Raw genomic sequence first — 22,086 nt, forward strand, 5'->3', positions numbered from 1 at the left:
AGAGAGAGAGAGAGAAAGAGACCATGCAGCACATTGGTTTGGTTCAGTGAAACGTGAAATTAATAAATAAATCGACGTCGAAGATTGATTTCACTTTTTCAACTCAATCATTGGAAAATCGATATTCGATTTTGCTCCGTGTGTTCGTGTTCAAATAATTACTGATATATCATTTGCATTTGTGGGCTGATGGATAAATTAGAATGCGATCAATATGGTTGGAAGCAAGTGGTGTTTTGCTTATTGTGTTCATTCTATCTCTCTCTCACTCTCCACGAGCATTCTGTGTTACTTTGTGTCTGTGCAGGCAAGAGAGTGAGAGTGTGATTGAGAGAATTGCCATTGAGTATAATTATCAAAGTGGCACTATGATTTCCGTTTCGTTTCCGCAAATTCACCGATTCGAAATCGTTTGCTAATTAAACATCGGGGCATGATGAAAGAGATAGCGAGCAAGTGAGTGCAATGCAATGGTTTGTGGCTTTGACATGGTATCGTGATCGAATCCCAATGGATGTTATCACATTAATGCGGTGCATTCTCGGCCTGGTGCCGGTTCAATACACATTGAGGGTGCCTCCACACACACACACACACATACACAAACACGCTCCGCTCTGGCTTTGATGAGCAACAAAGCCATTTCATATTTCCAATTTTCGAATCGTGACAAGGCACATTAACAACAATAGCACCTTGAGAGTACAATTTAAATTTTCGTTGGATATGTAAATCGTTCGTGGAATGCATTACCATAACAAAGTCATGTCTCCTTGTTTTTTTCGTTTTTGTTATTTTTCTCTTATTATTGTACGTGGTCAAAAGATGCAAATGCTGCACACCACAAGTGATTTAATTTCGTCTGCCCATGTTCCTCTAAACTGTTGTTGTTTTGCTACAGCAAAGCCATATTTCTTCTACGCTTTTGCATATATTCATTCAAAATGAATTTAACAGCGAACGGTTTGGCTCTCGCGCGCACTATTGAAAGCCGCTTGATGTCAGTGGTGCCGTTTGATTTGAATGCAACAAACGAAAATAAAATGTTTGGCCCAAGCCAAGTCAGCATTGTGCATTTGTCTTTACTCTCTGCTTCGCTTCGGCTCGACTTAACTCTTTCAATTCTTGACTTGCTGGCTTCGGTGCGGCTAGAATAGATACTGCGGCTGACAAACGAATGATGCTGTCTCTACGGGGCTAGAGATGGAACTGTAAAAATATTTATGTGCAACGAACGGTTCGGGGCGTTGTAATAACATTAGATAATAACCTGTTTGTTATTCCTTTTAATTTAGTCGCCACATAGATTTTTTCGCGCGAGCCCATCGTCATTTATTTTTGTTTTCTTCCATTGCATAGCGAACGAATGCGGCTACGTAAAACGCTTTGCAATAATTGCGATTGTCTATATTTTGTACGCGTTTGATGTGCAATGCACGGAGTGTGGTGTACAATAGCGGCTTTTATTTGCACTCTGCGTCACAGTGACTAGTCTTCAGCGCTAGATTGAAGCAGATTTGCAGAGTCTGCAATTATTTATGTTTTTTTTAGTGTTGTGTATGCCGTACGTATGCATGGCAGTTGCGCACATTTCATACGTGTGTGTGTGAAGATAAAAACAGCCCGAACTCTAACAATTCAACGCATTATCATGTGTATTTTCAAACAATCTCTTCATCAACTCTCGAGACTCTCCACCATTCAGAGAGAGAGGGAGAGAGATACATAACGCATACATATTCGCTTCTAACTAAAAAAGCGAGGAAAAAAGTTTGCACTGGCTTAAAAAATTATAACAATTATCTGCATAAAATGTAACCTGAATTACATAGAATGAACGCGAAGAAAAACCAAAACACATGCAGCAACTCACAAATTGCAAGCGAACACAATCGAAAAGAAGAATCAAAGTGGTAATATGCAAAATAGATTTTGGTAAGCGATTTTTTTCTTTCATTTTTAGACACGGCATCGATGATAGAGAGAAATAATATGCAAGCGAATTGCAGCGTAGAAGAAAAAAAGAATAAATGTAATGGCGATATGGCCACAAACGAAATGTGTAAGCAAATCACACAAAGAAATGTGTGTGTCTGGGCAACAACGACGGCGACGCAATAGAACAACGAAACGCGCTTGCTACAAGACACAAATACATCAAACACAAACTGATGATCATGGCAAAACAGCCATGATAATTGGCTATTATTCTGATTGTACTACACTTTTTCATGCAAAACTCTTTATGTCTTCGGCTTCTTGCTCTTTCGCTCAGTCGTTCGCTCTCGGTCGTTTGCTCAAATTCAATTGAACGAATCGGTCTTGTCGAGTTGCCGGAGTTCGTTTTGCATATTTACTCGAAAAATGCGATGAATTCATTCGTGGCGCACATTCGTAAATTATTATGAATTTCTCTTTTCGATCCTTTTATATCGCTCGTGTGCGCGCGTGCCTGTCTGCACGTCCGCATATAATACAAATGTATACGTTGATTTCGTGCATTAATTATGCCAACTATTCGAACATAAAGAACATCAAGTGAAAGATTTAATAGACGATTGTGAAGAAATTGGAATCAAGCGACGAGGCTCCATATTCTATTCTATTAAAATAGAAACCGTAAAACAAATGCAAGAATCATTTGCTATCGTTTCGCATCGGTTCGGTTGCATAACACAGCATTTTATGTGTAAAATGTCATTTTGAACAATTTTATTTTATTTTCCAGCTTCTTCGTCTTTGCATGTCTCTTCTCTCTGGCGAAGCAGCGACCGAATATTTCAAGGCAATTTTATTATTATTCGGGCTTACCATTTTATGTTGCTCTGATCACTCTCTTTCTCTTCCAAAATGCTCCAACATAAAATGAATATTAACATTGGATACGACTATTTTTCGTTTGCCATTTGACAGAGCGTTATTTGTGGAGCATTTACAACAAATACACATCGAACATGAATCTTCAATCCATTTGAATGCACTGACGACAGCAACAACAACGACGAGATGATTGTTTCCTGCTCCCTTCTTTTCTTTTATTTCATACAATTCGTCTTTTCTCATCTTATTCAAGGAGCCAAACACGAGTGGCATTCGGGTTCGTTGGAAATAAGTCTACCGAAAAAGACAACTCATGAAATATGAATGCATGGGAGAAGAACAATTTCAACTTTCAAATTAAAATGGCATTCTTTAGGCCAAAAATGATAATCACAAATATTATACCTTATTTTCAAATATGCATTTCACTATCTAATTGTCATCCCAAGTCGCTTCCCGTTGGCTTTTCTCTCGGTTCTTTTCGAATGATGAGAGGTAGAGAGATACAAATTTACGTTTTGTTAAACGAAAAAGAGCTGATTCGAAGACATTTTTTTGCAAACAGTGACGCGTTCGCATTCTCAAGGCATCAAGTTTTCGGGGAAGACGATTCATATATTTTTCTGTCAAATTTACAGAAAATGTTTAAGTTTTAATTGAAATTTTTTTTTCAAAGTTTTCCTTTAACATCGTCATCTTCGGAACATCTCTTCATTGCGCTAAACCAATGCAACATAGCATTCTCGCCAAGTTTATCTCTTTCTTCGGCATATACTCAATTCTGTCAGAATGTATGAATTGTCGAAAGTAGGAGTTTTTAGCATTGATACACCAGAAGGACTTATTCTATTTCACAGTGGTACTCGCCTTGAAGCTTGAAGGTAAATGAAAAACATACAATAGATATGATACGCATTTAATACGTCGAATCTTTTCTATGCCATAGCACAGAGAGTTAATAAGTTTACTGCGCACGTATTAGCATATAACAACTATTTGTACTTGCATACGACGGAGAAAGATTTGCGCATTATAATTTTTTTTCTGTTTCAGGCATTCATTTCAAATATTCCATTCCAAGCATTATCACAGAGAAGATACAGTTTTTTTTCGGTTTGTTAGAAACAAGGGTAAAAAATTCTAAATTTTTCGCAAAAATGCAATTGATTATTCAGATAAATTTAATGAGGTCGAGATCTACGCAAAATGTACGACTAAGATTCATTTATTGAAGGCATCAGAAAAAAAGCGTTCTTATGTCATACACTTGAATATTTAATTCTTGAAAATATGAGGGTGTATTTGGTTTGCAACAATTTTCATAGAATATTCATTGAGGTTTGCGATGGAATTTTGCTTGCACAACCTTTAAAAAGTTGAAAAAACGAAATTTCATACCAGCTTTAATTGGAAATTATCAACAGTTATCAATGAGTCATTTTCCAGGTATTGTCATAATAATAATTTATGGACATAATTCTATCATTTTTTTTATCAATTCTCCTCTTGATTCGGTATGAATATTCATCCATAGCTGCTTGAAACACTCTTCAACTGATACATTTGTCATATTGAAATCGATTTTGGGTTCAAGATAAGTCAAAATGACATTTGGCTTTGTATTTACTCTTGGTGTTATTTTCAAATGGTTGTGTGGCAACGAAAGGTGAGAATTATTATTTTTTTTTACCATTTTTTTTATACAAATAACACAACAAAATATCCGATTTGTTGGGGAGAATTTAAAATCGCTCGGATTCTACCTAAAATGAATTAAAAGGGTAGAAAATATGTTCAGAAATGAAAATTGATCAGAAATGAACAAATTTCAGTCGGCAACTGTTTTACTTCAGAAGAAGTAATGTTGAAAAGATACTACTTTGCTCTTTTGAGACAACCAATTCGATATTTTAACGTTTAAATAGAAGGATTTATATTAATTTTTTTTGAAGGTATAGAAGATGAAAAAACTGATGAGATGGACGTTGTAGAGTTTCATTGTGTATACAATGAGAAGTAAGTATCTTATGAATTTCTGTTTTGCAATGATACAACTAATGATGATTGAAAACTAATTTTTCAAAGTCAAACAGAATTCAACAGCTTAAATGTTCGAAGTACAAATGAGAAATTCAAAGATGAGATGATAAAAGGTCTAAGCAATGGAAAAGACATCTCATTGTTCATCAATGGATTGGGATCTCGTATGTATGGTAAGAAGTGAATGTTGGAAGAAATTTTATAATCAAAGCAAATCATCTAAATTGCAGTTCAATAACTAGTGTTCCAGTAGCTAACATTATTAGAATATTCATAAGATTTAACAAGCCATTAAATTGATTTCCCTTGTTTTTTCAGATGATTACTTCAACATTGCTAAAGGTAATTCTTCACATTTACATTTTCCAAATCGGAAAATGATGATTTTCCTTTTTTTCTTCCTTTAGAATGGTCTGAAAAATCTGGTCGAAATATTTGCTTTCCCTTTGCGTATCCCTTCGAAAAAGGTGACCAAATAATAAAAGTGCTTCAATATATGGTTAAACGTGTATTAGAATTTATGGCCAAAATAGTAGCTGATTTTGTGATGGCCATTCGAGAGGAATGTAAGAAACGCACAGATAAACGGGGCGTTCAGGATATGTCACACGTTCAAATGAGTGGTTGGAGTTTCGGTGCGCATATTGCAGGTCGTGTGTGCTTCTATTTAAACAAGAAAACCGACACACAAGTTTAATTCGTACAAGGTACCAACAACAGCCCATAATTCAAATGAATAAATTAATTCGTTGATCATTATTTCAAAATGGGCATCGATCCCGCTGGCATTTTTTTCTCGCTCAAGAAAAAGTATTATATTCAACGTGGAAATGCCGAATATGTGCAAACCATTCATTCGTCAAAGCTTCTGGGAACTATGCGTAATATTGCAGACGTTGACATCCGTATAAAATCAAAGTCTAACAAAAATAGTCTTTTCGAAAGTTCCATGAAAAAACATTCTCTAGCCGTTAATGTCTTTTTTGCCATTTGCACCAAACGAATTTTTCTAATTGCTGACGCTAAAGGCAAGGGTGTTGTATTGTATCCTAAAAATGCAGATAATCCAGAAGATCCAAACAATTTACCGAAACCCAATTCAAACCAAATTTTAGTGGGCGTTTATGGTTCTTTTGACAAAAGTAAAAATGGAACGTTTAAATTGAATTTTGTTGGCAAAGAGAAGAAACTACAAGAAATTATAAATGCATTTAGTCCCAAAAAACCGTCTGATGAAGCTACTGTTCTATAGCACCATCTATTGAACTGAACAGAATATTTTTCTTACCTGCATTCTGCATACACAAATATACGAATATTTTCGTTCTCAAACCCTTTGCTATGCGTGTCTTAAACAATGAATGGACACATGTAGAACATTTTTTCCTTGGTATTTGATCCCAGGAAGATTTGATGGAGACCATCACTGTATTGCTCGGTGATGGTGACAACTTGCCGAATCGATTGTTTTCATTTATAAAATAAGAATGGTTCGAGAAATCTGGCATACAAATTATAGTTTTATAGCTTTGTTCAGAGTCTGAAACATAAACGGAAGATTTAAAATGTGTAAACCGAAACGAATTCAAAAGGAATGAGTTCACCCATTATTGTACACTAGTATGTTGTTACAACTAAAACTATTTCAAACATTGGTTATATAGAACAGACGAAGATTTTGACTTTTATGATGAGAAATTTACAAATACATTGAATGCTCTGCATTGTTTGACGACAAAAATCCATTTGATAAAATAATTTCTGCACCGTAAGTATGGCATAATAAATACCACCACCGCACTACTATTTAAACATAGGTGCATTTTTCCACAGAGTTTCCAAAATAAACACTCGAATGATTCACAACCGCTTATTATCTCTGTTTTATCGGCAGCGCAATGTATTTGTTTGTTTCATTCGTTGGCATTGAGCAGTGATGCGCATTGTCGTTTCATCGAAAGACGTTTTTTCCGTTTTTAAATTCCTTCGGTTTATGTATGAATTTATTTCATCACAGCAGAAAGGACAGGGAAAAATACGAGAGTGGTTGAACTGTAACCAGCATAGCATAGCACGTAGGTCCGAGTTATAAGTTATAACAATAAACACCAGCACATGAGAGAGAAAAAAACAGGTACAAAATTGTAAACAATGAAATGACTTATGCACAGCGTCACACAAACCAAATACCATCATCATCAACAAAATATGAGGGAGAAAAAAACCCATGTCCAAATGAATGAACGATGGGGAGTGAGAGATAGAGAGAGGAAAATTGGTCTTTGTGCGTGCATAACGTAAAATCATTTTATTGAAATAGTAAATATTTGTACACAAAAGAGGAATCGTCACCGACTGAGTGAACCAGAGAAAAAAAAGTTCTTTTTTTATTGTGAAGTTTCAATTTTAATGCTGTTGCTGAGCTGACTATTATGTTTTAGTATCGAGTTCGTGTTTCAAATATTTTTATAGGCTATTATTGCCGACGAGTGATTTTGAAGGATTGTTGTCGCCGTGTCATTAGTAACATTCTTCATTTCTTCAAAGTTTTTTTCGGTTAATAATAGCATCCCTTCACTTTATCGGCATCCATCATTTGACTTGATAAATCGAAATGAAATTCAACCGAGAAAGAAGAAAGAAAAAGAAAGAAAGTTAAAGAAAGAACGCTTCGTTTGATATGAACCTGAGCTCAGCATGACAATTCAAATTTCATTTAATGATCAAAGAAATTGATTTGCAGGGATAGAGACTCGGAAATCAAGTCTCGAAAATGTTTGAAAGGTTTTTAGGATTATCGAGAAGTTCGTGGCGTGGCTTGGTCGAAATACTCGGCAGGAGCCGTATTTCGTATTATTTTGAAACCACATTTAGCTACTTTAACTCATAGATTTTATGGCTTTCGGCATTGAACCGTTCTCTTATGGTTGCCTCGCTCTCAATTTGAATACTTGAGTATTTTTATTAATGGCTTAATAGGATATGGAAAATCATACAATTCTCTAAAACTATCGACGAACAATTACTGCTTTGGTCCCAAGATGTTACCTTTGAGGTTTCGATGGTTTTTGCCCATGCTTGCAATAAACGCGCCTGTCGGTTTTCCTGGAAAACATCTCAATTTTGATGTTGCCATTCGATCAGATAACGAGAGAATGTCAATAAAGGGCCAAACATGGCTTAAATGACTGTGTCTCATTCATTGTACTCTGTTGCGAACAGCTCAAATATACAGCAAATGCCGTAAATATTTTGGAAAATCATAAGATGCTTATAACTATGATAAAAATTTAAATAGTTCATCATGCAGCTTGATTGGAATGTTTGACGATAGTTTTGCGTCATTTTATGTTTATGGTTTCAGCCACTTTTATGCGTGTGTCTTGTTTACTTTTAGAGAAGCATTCAATTCCCAATAGAGAGCAATAGGGGGACATAGAGTGAGCGCTCTCCAATTTCTCTACAATTAATCACATGTAGAGACATTTCTTTGGCACAAAATCCATCTCTCTTTGATATCCATTGGCTTGTTGCTGTGCTCCTATTTTTGTCCTTGTATTTTGCTACATTTCAAGCTCAAGCATATGGAAAATCCGCTTTGTTACTATGCAAACGCGTGAGTCTTGCGTATCAAATTGATTGACATAGTTTTTATCCAACTGTTAGATAAAAGGACAAACAAATATTTTAATGACGCACACAAACTTATTGTCTGCTTTTTTGTGTAGACATTTTTTTCCCTCATAGTCAATGTGTGTGTGTTGTCGTCGTCGTCGTCACTTTCGTGTTGATGTCATTTTGAATGAGTTGTGATCGTTTCGGAGCATATCTACGGAAAAACGTTACATATAGTGGAAGCAAACACACGACGAGAAAGATAGAAATTCACCGAAAAATTTCCATTTTCTTTCATTCCATCCGTGCCATTGTGTTTGCGTTCAATTTTGCTGATTCTTTTATATCCCGTTCGCCCGACGAGATGCATATAAGTTGCTATCATTTGTGCAGCAGTTGAAATCTCAGTGTATATATACATTTGTCTGTAATTCTATATATTTTTCTATCGCATTTCTTACTCGGGATTTTTCATTCTGTCACTTGGAATTCGTGCGCTCCTTTTTTGAATGTGTATTATGCCAAAACATTTTTGCTATTTCGTCGGAGAATAGTTGTGTGTGTGTGTGTGTGTGTTGGCTTGTACAAACGATTTGCTTATGCGAAAATCATTGCCAGCGTAAAAAACGACGACGACAACGAATGAAGAAAAACTCCGTGAAACACACGGAACCGAGCGACACAGCGACAAAAAGAGGGCGAAAAAGAGAGCACAAATATTTTCTGGTGAAGAATGTTCTGAATGCGTTGTAAATTTGGAAAATTGATGATGTGAATCAAAGAGATGCAAAAATGCGATCGATACGAACAAAAAGAAGGGAATCCATTCAAAGAAACTTGCAACGAACATTCACGTGCTAGAGCATTATTTTCAGTCATGAAGTGATGTGTGTGTGTGTGTTTTGCGTTGTTGCGAAGCCATTGTCAAAAAAATGCATTACTTGTGTTTGTGCCGTGCGATGCGAGCACCAGATTTCCATGTATCGACTGTTTAAAGAGTGATAAGAATGTTTTTCGACTTCATTCTTGTTGCATCGTTATTTTGGCATTTCACTCAACAACCGATAAACTTAAGCTTTGCCAGGCACTATTCGTTTGCCAAGGCTTGAACAAAACACGCCATTCTCAAATGAAAATGAAAACGAAAAAAAAGACGATGTGATAAATAGTTTGTGTCATAGCGCAGAGGATTGCTCGACGGAAAATCGGATGCAAACAACAATTTAAATTGATAAATTACGACTCTAACTTGAAATTAACTGTTTAAAATAGCAAATGGCTTCAGATAAATTTAAAATGTAAAACGGTTGCATCGGCAATGACAATACGCGTTGAAAGTCAGTTGATTTGCCGAGATGGCAACCCACATAAAAGTCATTTTGAAGAAACTTGAACGAAACAAAAAGTTGAACTATGATGAAAATTCCTTTGAACATGTCGTTCGGAAGAATGGATTTTTTGCTTAAAAATATTCAAGACGATGTGTTTAATTTGCTTCATTCCAAATATCTCTATCACTATCATTCTGGCCGGCTTTGTCTTTCCCTCCATCTCTCTCTTTCTTCCTCCCTCCCTCCCTCTCTCTTTCTCTCTCTCTCTCTCTCTCTCTCTCACTCTATCTCTCTATCGCTATGCCTTCGATTCAATCCTTCGGTTTTAAGGCATTCAGTTCATGCGTTAAAGGCATAACAACTTGACGTCGTTGTTGTTGTTAAAATGTTGTGCATTGTTTTTCCATTCACTATAAAAGCCATGTTGCGTGGATTTGTATGCGCCACACTGAAAAACAATAAAGCCATTTTCACTCCGACACTTACTTGAAAAAAGATTTACCATGTTGCGATCTCTCGCTCTCGTTCACTCTCTTGTTACTGCGAGTGGTGAATGTGTGTGCGCTCTTGCTGAGAGGGTAAGGGAGGGTTACGTGTGCAATTTATGTTCCGAATGCTGCAATGGGATTTATTGCTCTCTGTATTCACATCGTGTCGGAGTAACAATGTGTGTTAAGCTTTTGCAAGTTGTACTTGGCTTTTATTCTGGAGGGCGCGCGCCCGCACACAATGACGAAAATCCAACCGAAAATTTTCTTCAAACCCTCTCAGTGTGTTGGTCCCTGGCTATCTGTCCCTTTATCTCTCTCTCTCTCTCTCTCTCTCTCTCTCTATCCTCGATTTAGTTATTTCGATTCAATGGCTTGATTCAATTAGAGAATGTGTTTTGTTCGTGCTACATAACTAGATGGGCACAATTGTAACGACATTGCCACTGAAATAAACAATTTTGTCATTTGCACAAAACCACGCACACAATCGAGACAACCCAATAACACTCATACACACTATTCACATGCAATTCCCAACTAACTTTGGAATTCCATTCTCATTCACGCTCATTGCTGTGTGTGTGAATCGATTCAGCAAAACGAATCTACACCGGACTCGATCCAATGGATTACATAGTTTTACGTGCATTATTCATGGGGATGACTTCAAGGATGGATTTGTTTATGCAATGTTTCACTGCCACTATCTGACATCGACTTATTCACATAGATACCGTCATTTTGGTTTTGGCCTGCAAATAATCGAAAATGCACAAGCATAACCCGATTACTTTGACTTTTTCTTCAAACTACTACTACCTTCTTCTTTCGCCCACACTCTCGATCGCTCACCCGATCACCCTCTATCTTTCTCATACACTCTGATTTAGTCCAGTTACATCGTGTTGACGATTATCAGAGCAATCCTTTTGGTCACTGTCCAAATCGACTTTGCCATAGTGTTCGAATTTGTGTGTCGTTTGTCGTATGTTTTTATAGGATTTTCGTTAAACCAAATGGGAATGTATGTCAAATTGATGGCAAATCCAAATCAAAGCGGTTCATGCGATCGGAAAAGCTGAACCATTAGAATATTTGCAAATAGCTTGAGATATAGAACGAGCGAAAGAGAGAAAGTGGTGTTGTTGGCGATGCGATTTTGAGCTTACTTTTCAGACGATGAATGCGAACGGGGCCTGAGGTGGATCGAAAGCGAAAGCGAGTATTTGTGAACGAAAGAGCTACTGTAGAAGTTAAAAGAGATCGAGTGCGACCGTGATAACGTAATCGCTGGTGACGGTGGCCTTTCTGGAATGAGCTGTGTTTAATCTCTCACCTTTCTCTCCTTCGCTTGGCTTTAAGCTCAACAGTTTATTTTCCGTAAAATAAGCGAGAGAAGCGAGCTTACATTTCGCAGGATAAAGTCCAGATTTAAGCTGACACTAGTTTGTTGTTATTTTTTTGGCTCTTCTCGCCTTCGTCGTTGATGGCAACGCTGATAGTTGTTGCAGTTATTTGTTTGCTGTCGGTCGAAAGTGCAGGGCGAGAGAAAAAAATTTGGGAGGTGTGTGTGTCTGTGGTAAAAGCAATGAAAAAAACCTGAACGCGCACACAGTGTAACAAAGTCGCAACGAATTTAATCAAAAACCAGGTTAAAAGGCGGTCACACACTCAGGCAGCCCAGACACACTGTGTCGTACACACACACACACACACATACGAACTCTGCAACAACAACGATACATGCATAATTTGTATTTTATTTCCACTTTAGAGCAACCATAACCTCGGCTCAATCATTGATTCTCTCTCACCCAACTCAAAATGCAAACAACACACGCACACACAAACACGGAACATAACGAATTTTATGAGATTATAATATGCTATCGTTTGAACCATACGCTTACAAATGTGTCCGTATGTATACAACGCCCGCTATAAACACGTATAACAACGTTATGGAATGCATTTTGAGCGTTGACATACGAAACACATCTCACTCGCATATATATGCGAAACATACACAACATAGTCCGACGTTGACATTGGCAAATCGCATAGAAAATTGCTGGATAGTCTGATTATTTTGTTACTATAGTTAAATCTATTCCACATCTAGCCCATGAGCAGCAGAAGCAAGAGAATATGTTGTTACTTGTTTTTGGTTCTGTTCTGTTGTGCATCGATATTTTCACACGTTGTCTATATATCAGGCTCAACGCCGCCGTACACGCTCTTTATGATACCATCGAAGCGAGTAATGACGATAACCGTAAGCGGCAAAGCACACACAAAAAATCAAGAGATGCCGGACAATAAAATATGATAACACAGCGAAGTAACCGCACTTATTGTGCGGTATATTTGAAAAGTAATTACGGTATGTGCGGTGAGTGAGTGTATGTGTCGTACAGCGATAATTTGTGACTACGAAATCGGTTAACTTTTCAATTCGATGGGCGCTGCCATATTGAAAATTTACGTGCGATATGGTGCATGCACTCAATAGTTCCACTTATTTTAATAAGGAATCTCTATAGGTGGCGCTGCCACATCGTCATTGACATCGAGTCAAATATCGTAAAATATAATAACATTGTTTATATAGGCTTTTATCGCAGTACGGTATGTGTTGTTGCGGTCTAGCTAAAAGGACTCAGCAAACATACACATTACACACGCACACGATCTGATGACGTGTGCATGGATCAAAGTGTGGCGTGTGATATGGAATTTATAGATATCACCGTATATAAAAAAAATATCGCCAGTGAATATTGCATGGATATTGGAAAAAGGGGCAAAGGAAAAAACTCGTTGTAGCAAATGGAACGAATCAAGAATGATACGTAAAAAGACTTAACTACAAATATAAAAATAAAGGAAAAATAACGAAGAAGACGAACGAAAGATACAGAAAATCACACATACACACAAAATCCGGCACAACGATATAAAAGCATTACCCATTATGCTAGTCCCATTTGCGTTATGTTTTCACAGCAAATGCACATTTCATGCGCTCAAGCTATTCCACGAATTTCGTGCAATGCATCGTCAGTGATCTGTGTATTTGGTGACTTTAGCTCAATTGGCTGGGTGTATGTGCGTCTATCGTCTTCTTATTTGCTCAGTCTTGTTCTTCTTCTATCTTTCGCTTGCTCGCTCTTGCTCCATCTTCCTCTCTTGCACTGGCTCGCTCGCTCTCACTCTCTTAACTCTCGCTCTATCTTAGCCCTCGCAAACACAGAACAACATGAGTCAAAAGAAAATCAAGTCAGAGAAAAACAACGCTAACAAATATGTACACACATATAAAAAAAATACATAATAGATATAAATATATATCCGAGTTGATGGCTAGCCTAACTAAGAGTCTCGCGCACGCGATTAGAGACATTGTCTCTCTTTCTCTCTTTCTATGCTGGTGTGTGTATGTATGCGTTTGTAGTTTGCACATTTCCAAAAAAGATACACGATGAGTTTGTTGCTTTTGGTCATGGTAATTCCATCGCATTTATTCACCAATTTATATTTTTGCTTCGTATGTGACGCTTTGCAAATGGGTCGGAAAGATTCGGTTATTGTGTTGCGATGGTTCGCTACGTGCAGATATGCCGGGACGATACTCGCTTACCAACGGACCGATTTTGCACTCTTCACTCTCTTCACCGTCTGCTCTGTCTTTCGCTCGCAAAATGTGGTGCGATTGGCCGAAGCTAAGAAAAGTAAAAAACGCCAACAAGATCGAAACTGAATTGTTTTTTATTGTTTCGACCAGCCATTTTCATCAATTTTCTCGGTACGTTTTTTTGTTTCCTTCTCTGCTCGGCTTTTTTTTCTGTTCTTTTCCTCGTGTCATAACCATAAACAAAAGAGGAAAAAACCGATACAACTCGCTGATAGAATAAAAAAAGATCTTAAGCAATATTATTTTCTTCTTCTTCGGTTTCCTTTCGGTAGCAGCGCCTCGATCCCAAAACGACAAATAAAAACGGAAACACAAAAAACTTGCACAAAATTCGTTTTAATGTTGTTGTTGTTTTTATTATTCTTCAATCCTCATCATTGCGTGCTCATTTCTTTTGTTCTTTGTTACAGTGTGCTTAGATTTTGTGTGCGTTCAACTCTTTAGTCAAAAAGATGAAAAAAAATAATAAGAAGAAAGACTTGCACTGCGTTTTGGGTGTTATAGGATTTTCTCTCTGTAAATTTCATTGACTGAACAGTGAACATAAGCATTACGATGACGATGTGTTCGTGAACAGATAAATAGATTCAGAACGATGTACACACCATGTTTATCAATGCATGCATGCATGCTTACACTCAATCTTTTCGCCGCTGAGCTGAATATTGCGCCCATGTAGAGCGAAAGCGATGAGCAGAGAGTTGGCGAACGGATGAGCGCGCACGGTGAGAGCGCTTGTACAGTCTCAATCGCTGTTTATGGCCCACCAATCGAAATAACACATACTGATTAAGAGTTTTAACACAATTTACCATATCATATTGGACGATATCATATTGAATATGTAAGTGTTTCGTCGTTGCAATGAAATATTTTTCATCAAATTTTGGTTTTGGATTGAGTGCGAAATCGATATACATGCTGTGCACAGTGCAGTGCACACACACACACACACCCATAATGCACACGCAAAATGGGGAATGCCGTCATTCACCGCATCCAATAAATAAATTTTGCAAGAGATGGAGAGGGCGCGAGGAAGAGATACAGTGTGTGAAAGAGCGAAATGGAGGGAGAGATGAGATGTGCTAAAGCGAGAAATCGCTTAGAACGTTCTATGCCCGAGTTCAAAATTACAATCTGATTCTATTATTTATTCAATATAATTCACGTAATTCGCTGTGTATCAATGCAATCCTCACTCTCTGTCATTGTATTGGGAGCCACTGCTTCGGCATTTTATTTTTTCAAATTCAGATTTACTGGAATTTATGCAATTTTAAAGCGTGGCAGTGGAATTTAGTGCGAAATGATTGATTTAATTGTAATCGATGCGAATGTTCAGAAAATTTCGTTGAATTGTTAAACATTTTATTGAAAAATAGGTATGTGAGATGTTGATGTTTGTGCGTGCGTGCGTGCGTGCGAGCGAAACAAAAATCCATTCGAATACGTATCAAATATTTCGTTTGCCAATCGGAACTGCCAATGTGTGTGTGTATATGGTGTGCTCGGTTTGGATGATCAGTTTCTTGGGGCGATGCGTGGGTGAAAACCGAATCGTATGCTTTGTAATGCAAAATATTGCCAATTGGATGATACACTACGAGCGAATGCTCGTTGAATATACGGCACAGTGTGTTGTGGTGTTTTGAAGCACGGAATCGAATCATTCTTCCATATTCGCTTTCAAATGGTCGTCATCCTCAATTGCGAGTCTCTTTCTTTTTTCTTTCTTGTCATTTCGTCGTTTTCTTCTTCTTCTTTACATTGCTGCACATTTCTTTTTAAATAAAAATCGAAGGAGAACACGCACTCAGAACATTCGATTCTGGTTTGATACTACGTGCCACTTGTGCATTTTTATTTCATATGCTTTTCTGACTACAAGTTGATCATCGGCGTCGAGCCATCGAGCGGGGCATTGTAGCTGTTTCGTTATACTAGCTGTTATGCTGGCGTACAATAGTATTGGTGTTAAAGCAGCTTGCGTCTTGTTGTTCGTTATTCATTTCTTTTTTCTCTGTTTCTTCATGCTTTCAACTTTTTGTCTGTTTTTCCTTCTTTGCCGTTCCGTGTCTTTCTCTTCATGCAGAGAGAAAGACCGAGCGAGCGAGCGAGCATGCCGAAACACTCCACTTCTCTTGGATCGAGCGCATGCCGCCGTTGAAGTCATCGTCGTCGTCGTTGTCGTCGCGCTGATAGCCGTTTGCTGCTGATGTTGTGCATGGTATGCTGCTCGCTGCTGTTGCTGTTTCTGCTGCCATACCATTCGTTCTCTGGATGTGGATTATAGTATACACACGATGGAGTTTGGTGCTTGTGATGCAAGTCTTAGCCGCTGTTAACTTTAGTCACCTGTGAATGTTCGAACACGAAGCACGCAAACCAAATTTTCTTTCGCATATCGACTGTTTGCATCGTTGCCGTCATTTTTCCGAACGAGACTAAGCAAAACGCAGCATACATTTTTTGTTTGTTATTCCATTTAAAGAGCGTGTGTGTTCTTTTTCCGAAATTTATGTTATTTTTTTAGTTTTTCAACTAATATGTTTGTTTAAAATGCAGAACAAACGATAAACGCTCATACATTACTGTTCAGTTGTGTTTTTTTGCGTTCGGTTTATTTCTTGAGTTTTTAAATCGAAAAAAGCGGTGCTTTTCAAAGTGTTATTTTTTCGTTATTTTTCCGTTGACAACGCCAGTTTTTGCGGTAGCATTTTTTTATGTTTTTCCGCACAATTTTCCGTTCCAAAAACATCACAACATTTCAACTGATTGGATTTTTTTTCGTCTGCATTCGCCGAATAGAGAAACAAACGAACGTTTAGAAAAAACTAATGTTTGAAAAAAAAAAAATCTAAAACGAACAACACACATCTAACGATTGGATTATTATCGTCACCGCACAGCGGTAGCATTTACTTTTTTGTTTGTTTATATTGGAATCGTGTGCGAGATTGAACACTGTTTTTCATTTAAAAAAATTCTGTTTGCATCCCGTGTGTTTTAAAACAAAACTAAAGAAAAAGTAAACATAAAACAGTAAACTTAACAACAACAACGGTGAAGAGAAATAACCAGCCCAGAGAGGAAAAGAACGAACTGAAAAGAGAGATTTGGAGACTCAAATGCAAATGAACGTTTTGAAAAATCTTGACGAAAAGTGTGGTTCCAAACACAAGCCAATGCTTCTAATTGTATATGCAACGTGTGTGTTGTGACTTTTTGTTGTTATCGTTATTATTATCGTTTGCAATCGCCGAAATAATATTTGAAAAAAGTCTATTTACATTTGTTCTGTTGAGCGCATAAATTTTTTTTCGGTTTGTTTGTTGTTTGCTACGAAGAGATTGTTGTTATTTCTGTTAATTTTTTTACATTATTGGTTTGTTTCGGTTCTGTTGCCGATTTGTTAACGTTGGAAAAGTTCAAAAGATACATTTACCGTGAAAAACGGGGCGCTTAAAATTCATACAAACAAAGTAAAACAGAAAAAAAGCAAACAAACGTAAACGCGACACTAGAGCGGATGAAAAACGGAGGAGAAAAAAAAGAACGAACGAACAAACACAAAATCCACGTAAATGCATTTAATTATTATAAATAACTGAATTGCTGAACTCGGATAATTGCTACACGTGAGAACTCAGCCACTTCGTAACCCGGTGCTAAGGAGGTAATGAACAGAAATGTATAAAAATTAAACTTCATTTTTTTTCTTGCAGCTTATAAGAAAACAAAACAAAAAAACAAAAACACAATGACTTCAACATTTTGGTGTGTATGTATGTTACAGGTTCTGGTTAAAATAAACGTGTATCCATACGTTCAGTGTTCAGTTCTTGTGTGCTTTGTCGCAAAAATTCAAAATATGCCGTTGTTCAAAATGCGTTGCAATTTGAATGAGGGTTACTCTTTACAAATGGTTCTCACTGTCTTGTTTTTTTTTCTCGCTCTATGCAGAATTGCATAAAACACCTGCGTAACAAACTATTCACGCTGTATATATTTTCTCCGGTTTCCGAATTATACAACGTATAAATACGTATGATTGGAAATTAAATGGAAAATGCAATAATGAACTTATGGTGGATGTGGATTTGGTTGGCAAACTACTGTGGAAAACTAATGCTAAATCTCAAGTGAGATTAAGAAATATAAAATGGTGAATGTGTTGAAGTGAATTGTAAGCATCAGCAAACAAGTTTCCCAAAAACTGAAATGTCTTTTTTCGACGGTAACATTGAGGCATTTGAATCAATCATCTGAATAAACGTGTCGATAACCCAAGAAAAAATAAGATAAATCAGAGAAAACACACTGATTCGGTCTAATTATAAAGACTTGGTTCCGCCTGAGACTTTACCGTCTGCGTCGATTCAACATCGAGTGATCAAGTGGTTAATCATCGGAAAACCGTAAAATCGACAGACTCATGAACTTTTAATGCAAAGTCAGCTTCGTCTGTCTTTTGTGCACACACACACACATACAACGTCATTCAATTGAGTCACACCTTTTGCAACGGCTCTAGAATGCTTTTCTGCTTCTTCTGTTAAGCAGCTCGTCGAAATGGTCATCACATCTTTGTCGCATTCGTCATCACATTCGCCCAACCATACACACATTCCATTATACGAAACCAGCACGCGCTTCTCCCGCATTCAAAATCACTAAATTACCGTTATAAATTTCTACGAATTTTTTTTTCGTTCACTCATGAGCTCCGCGACCGTTCTGCATCGCAATTCACACATCACCGTTTATTTGGACACATTTCGTGTCTTCGTCTTCGAAGACGTATTCAATTTTTCTACACGTATTCATCATTTGTTCCCCTGCGTTAAATTATATCACATTTAAAACCGACACAAAAAATGATTACATTCGATTAATATTCAAAATATCGTCGCGTTCATTTGGTATTTGAAGATAGTCGCCTGGCACCATTAGAGTGAAATGAATGCGAATGACAATACAGCGCGACAAACAATCACAGAATAATAATAGAACTTCTTGAAATGGCAGCATAACTGAATGACAGACAAAGTGAATGCGAGAAAAAAGGCAAATATTTATTCATATTCGTCTCAGTCTCATCTCTGGATTTGAGTTTGTGCACGACAAACGGCTATGGCTGGTTGATAAACAGTGCCCAAAAACAAAATATGTTTCTTCTTTTTTCTCTCTCACCGTTTCCAACACACAACGTTGCTGTGTGTTATGGGATTATGAATTCGGTAATGTGTCGCATTATGACTTGTGAAATCAAACAATTCAACTTAACGAAAATGGGCAAAGGCGCGCCCTCTCTCTCTCTCTCTCTCTCTCTCTCTCTTTCTCTCGCTCCATGCTATATGGCTGTGCAACGTGATTCAAAGGAGTGAAACGAGTGAAAAGTAAGAAAGAAAAAAAAACGGCAAATAACAAACATTCTTAAGATGAATCGTTGTCTTAACGTTGTCGTTGTCGCTTTTGGGCTTCGACGATGACTTCATAAAAACTAATCGCCAAAAACGCACACGCACAACACCAATTCTTCCAGTCCAAATTCCGAAAACAAAACAAAACATAACAGACTCATATGGGCAAGGGTCAGTAAGACGAAACCACGCAAAAAATGTTTCTAAGGAGCAAAAAAGTATATTAACGTCGTTCGATCGCAATGAATTTTTGCATAGCTTAATTATTTCATAAAACTTATATTCTCTGAAAATTTTATCCAATTCGGATAATTTTTTCATATGAAAATCTACAAATTTTCGATTTTTTTCCGATTTTTGTAACGTTACCGACCGTTTTTTGAAAGCACAAGATTTCTACTATGCTTTTACAAAACTACAAGAACCTTTACATATTTTTGTAGAAATGGGCCAAAACTTTAATAATAAATTCGAGAAAATATGATTTTTATTTTCTTTTCTGGTTTTTGGAGCACTCAAATCGCACGTGTAACGTTACCGATTTTTTTTGTAACGTTACCGATTCTACGCCTACTGGGTCCAGAGACCACCAAAACAGTTTTTCATGCACACCCTGTATTTCTATCTTTTCTTTGATCCTTCATCTACGATATAATGAGTGACAACAGATTTATGCCTGGGTAGATTCGCTAATTTTCATAAAAACGTTGAGCAACCTCGCAAATCACTTCCAAAATTTTGTAACGTTACCGACGCCTTTAATCGTTCATAAGTCCAATACTATAGGTGATAAAAATAAAAACTTTTCTTTGAAATGTGTGGTATGGGCAGCACTATCATATGCACTTTTGAAATTCTGGGTTTTCATTATTATTTTCAGAGATATGGGCGAAATAGGCGTGCGAATTGTAACGTTACCGACCTGACCCTCGCCCATATACAAAAATTAAGCTTAACTCGGTGAGACAAAAGATTTCATTTCGAGTTCATTGAACAAAACAGAGAAAAAAAACATGCTAAACGACGAACGAATGAAGCGCGCACGGCAAGAGGCACGAACGCATATATTTGGTATTCAACGTTTAACGCACACACCATTCATCGATCTCGAAGTGATTCTTTCGTTCCTTTTCTCTTTTCTCTCTCTTGCTTGCCCGCTCGCTCGCTCGACCCAAAACGCACAATCCCATTCATTTTCGGCTCATTTCTTTTGTACGCTCGCGCTACTCCAAATAATTTTTGGATTCTATTCTTGGCCAATCTTTCTCTCTTACAACTGGTGGATGGGCTTGTCTCCTCATGCAATGTTAAATACATGTGTATTTTTCTCGTTTGTCAAACGAATTATCTAATCTTCACCGTTTTCGTTGGCTCTGTTCGATGATTTACGGCGTTGATTTCAAGAATTAATGACACACTGACAAAGAAGTTGAGCGAACAGCCAGATGAGAGCAAGGCGTGTGTATTTTCATGGAAATGAGATCATATGATATTGATCGTTTTTTATTCTTGAGAAAAATGAATTTCCTTCACCCTTTTGTCACACAACGCATTGCTGACGTCGTTCATTTTTTGTTCCTTTCCTTTTGGCTAAATAAACCGAATAAATTAATTCCATTTTCAATTATAAACTTTGCCTCTTGAAAAATGCCAACGAGTTAAACGAACAAAATCTTTGTTTGTTTTTCTCGTGGATGAGCGCGAGCGAATTCGCGTTAAGAGTCGAGCCGAGAGTTATATGTGTGAGTGACACATGGGCGTAAATTGGTGGGAAAAAAGCATCGAAAAAGTGCCAGTGTGAAGAGATGGAGCGACAAGAGTCACATGAAATAACGTTCACTCGCTCGTTCGTTTACGCGAGTGCGCGTAAAAACAATAGTTTGTCGAATAAGATTATGGTTTCACTTCCAATTTTGTCATCGCTAATAATGTGACAAGTGCTGAATACCAAATGAGTCTGGAAAATGCTATTCTCGATTTCCGGCAATTGTTTTTTTTTGTTTTTCGAAGAACAATCTTCTTTTGGCCATTAGAATGGAATCCATCGTCGTCGTCGATGGAACAGTTTTTAGCGAGAACATGAGAGACAGAAACCGAAAAAATGGCAAGCAAAACGCGCTCGCGCACACACACACACGAACACAGATCACTGTTCATCCAAACCAAATACACTAGAATCCAGAACAACAACAAAAATCCCGAAGCCGAGCGAGCTGTACGAAAACAGATTTTCGGATTTAATGTACAAGAGATAGTCGTTTGCATATTTATTTAAATGCACTATTCATGTTGGATAAGGGATTGCTTTCACATTGTTTCATGGCTGCGTGCAGAGAGGAGAGACAGAGAGCGAGCGAATGTGTGTGAGTCGATGTGTATATGTGGTATGAAACAGTATAGACTAGTAGTGTTGTCGGTTCCTTCTCTTGTTCTCCACTCGAATAGCTGCTATTCTCTTCTGGTTATTTTACATCTAGTCTCTATTCCTCTATTCGGTGCCATCGAACGTGAGCCAATTTTTGAGTGAATTTAATTCCAGCGTCGTAAAAAAACTGGAAATAATCACTAACGCCACTTCGTTCAAGCAATTAATCACATATTACTGTAATTTTCAGCGTCTCAGCACCCAAACGGATGGCACATTTGTCGGAATTGTTTTTCCAAATCAA

General features: G+C 37.4%; 2 protein-coding genes across 5 annotated transcripts in view; one reads left to right on the forward strand and one right to left on the reverse strand.

The window, feature by feature from the left end:
- LOC129565417 (rab3 GTPase-activating protein catalytic subunit) overlaps positions 1-22,086 on the reverse strand; it is a 122,885-nt gene that overhangs the window by 8,824 nt on the left and 91,975 nt on the right. The gene's annotated exons all lie outside the window — the stretch shown is intronic.
- The window catches only part of LOC129565418 (leucine-rich repeat and fibronectin type-III domain-containing protein 3), a 96,352-nt gene continuing 89,760 nt past the window's right edge, over positions 15,495-22,086 (forward strand). For 2 of the 4 annotated variants that reach the window (XM_055440319.1, XM_055440318.1), the window contains exon 1: positions 15,495-17,670. The gene's annotated coding sequence lies outside the window, so the exon portion shown is untranslated. The remainder of the gene's footprint in view (positions 17,671-22,086) is intronic. The other 2 variants (XM_055440321.1, XM_055440320.1) reach the window with 2 other exon arrangements.

This window comes from Sitodiplosis mosellana, unplaced genomic scaffold, assembly GCF_009176505.1.
Source record: "Sitodiplosis mosellana isolate CC-2019 unplaced genomic scaffold, AAFC_SMos_1.0 Smas_scaffold_2, whole genome shotgun sequence".
Taxonomy (NCBI): Eukaryota; Metazoa; Arthropoda; class Insecta; order Diptera; family Cecidomyiidae; genus Sitodiplosis; species Sitodiplosis mosellana.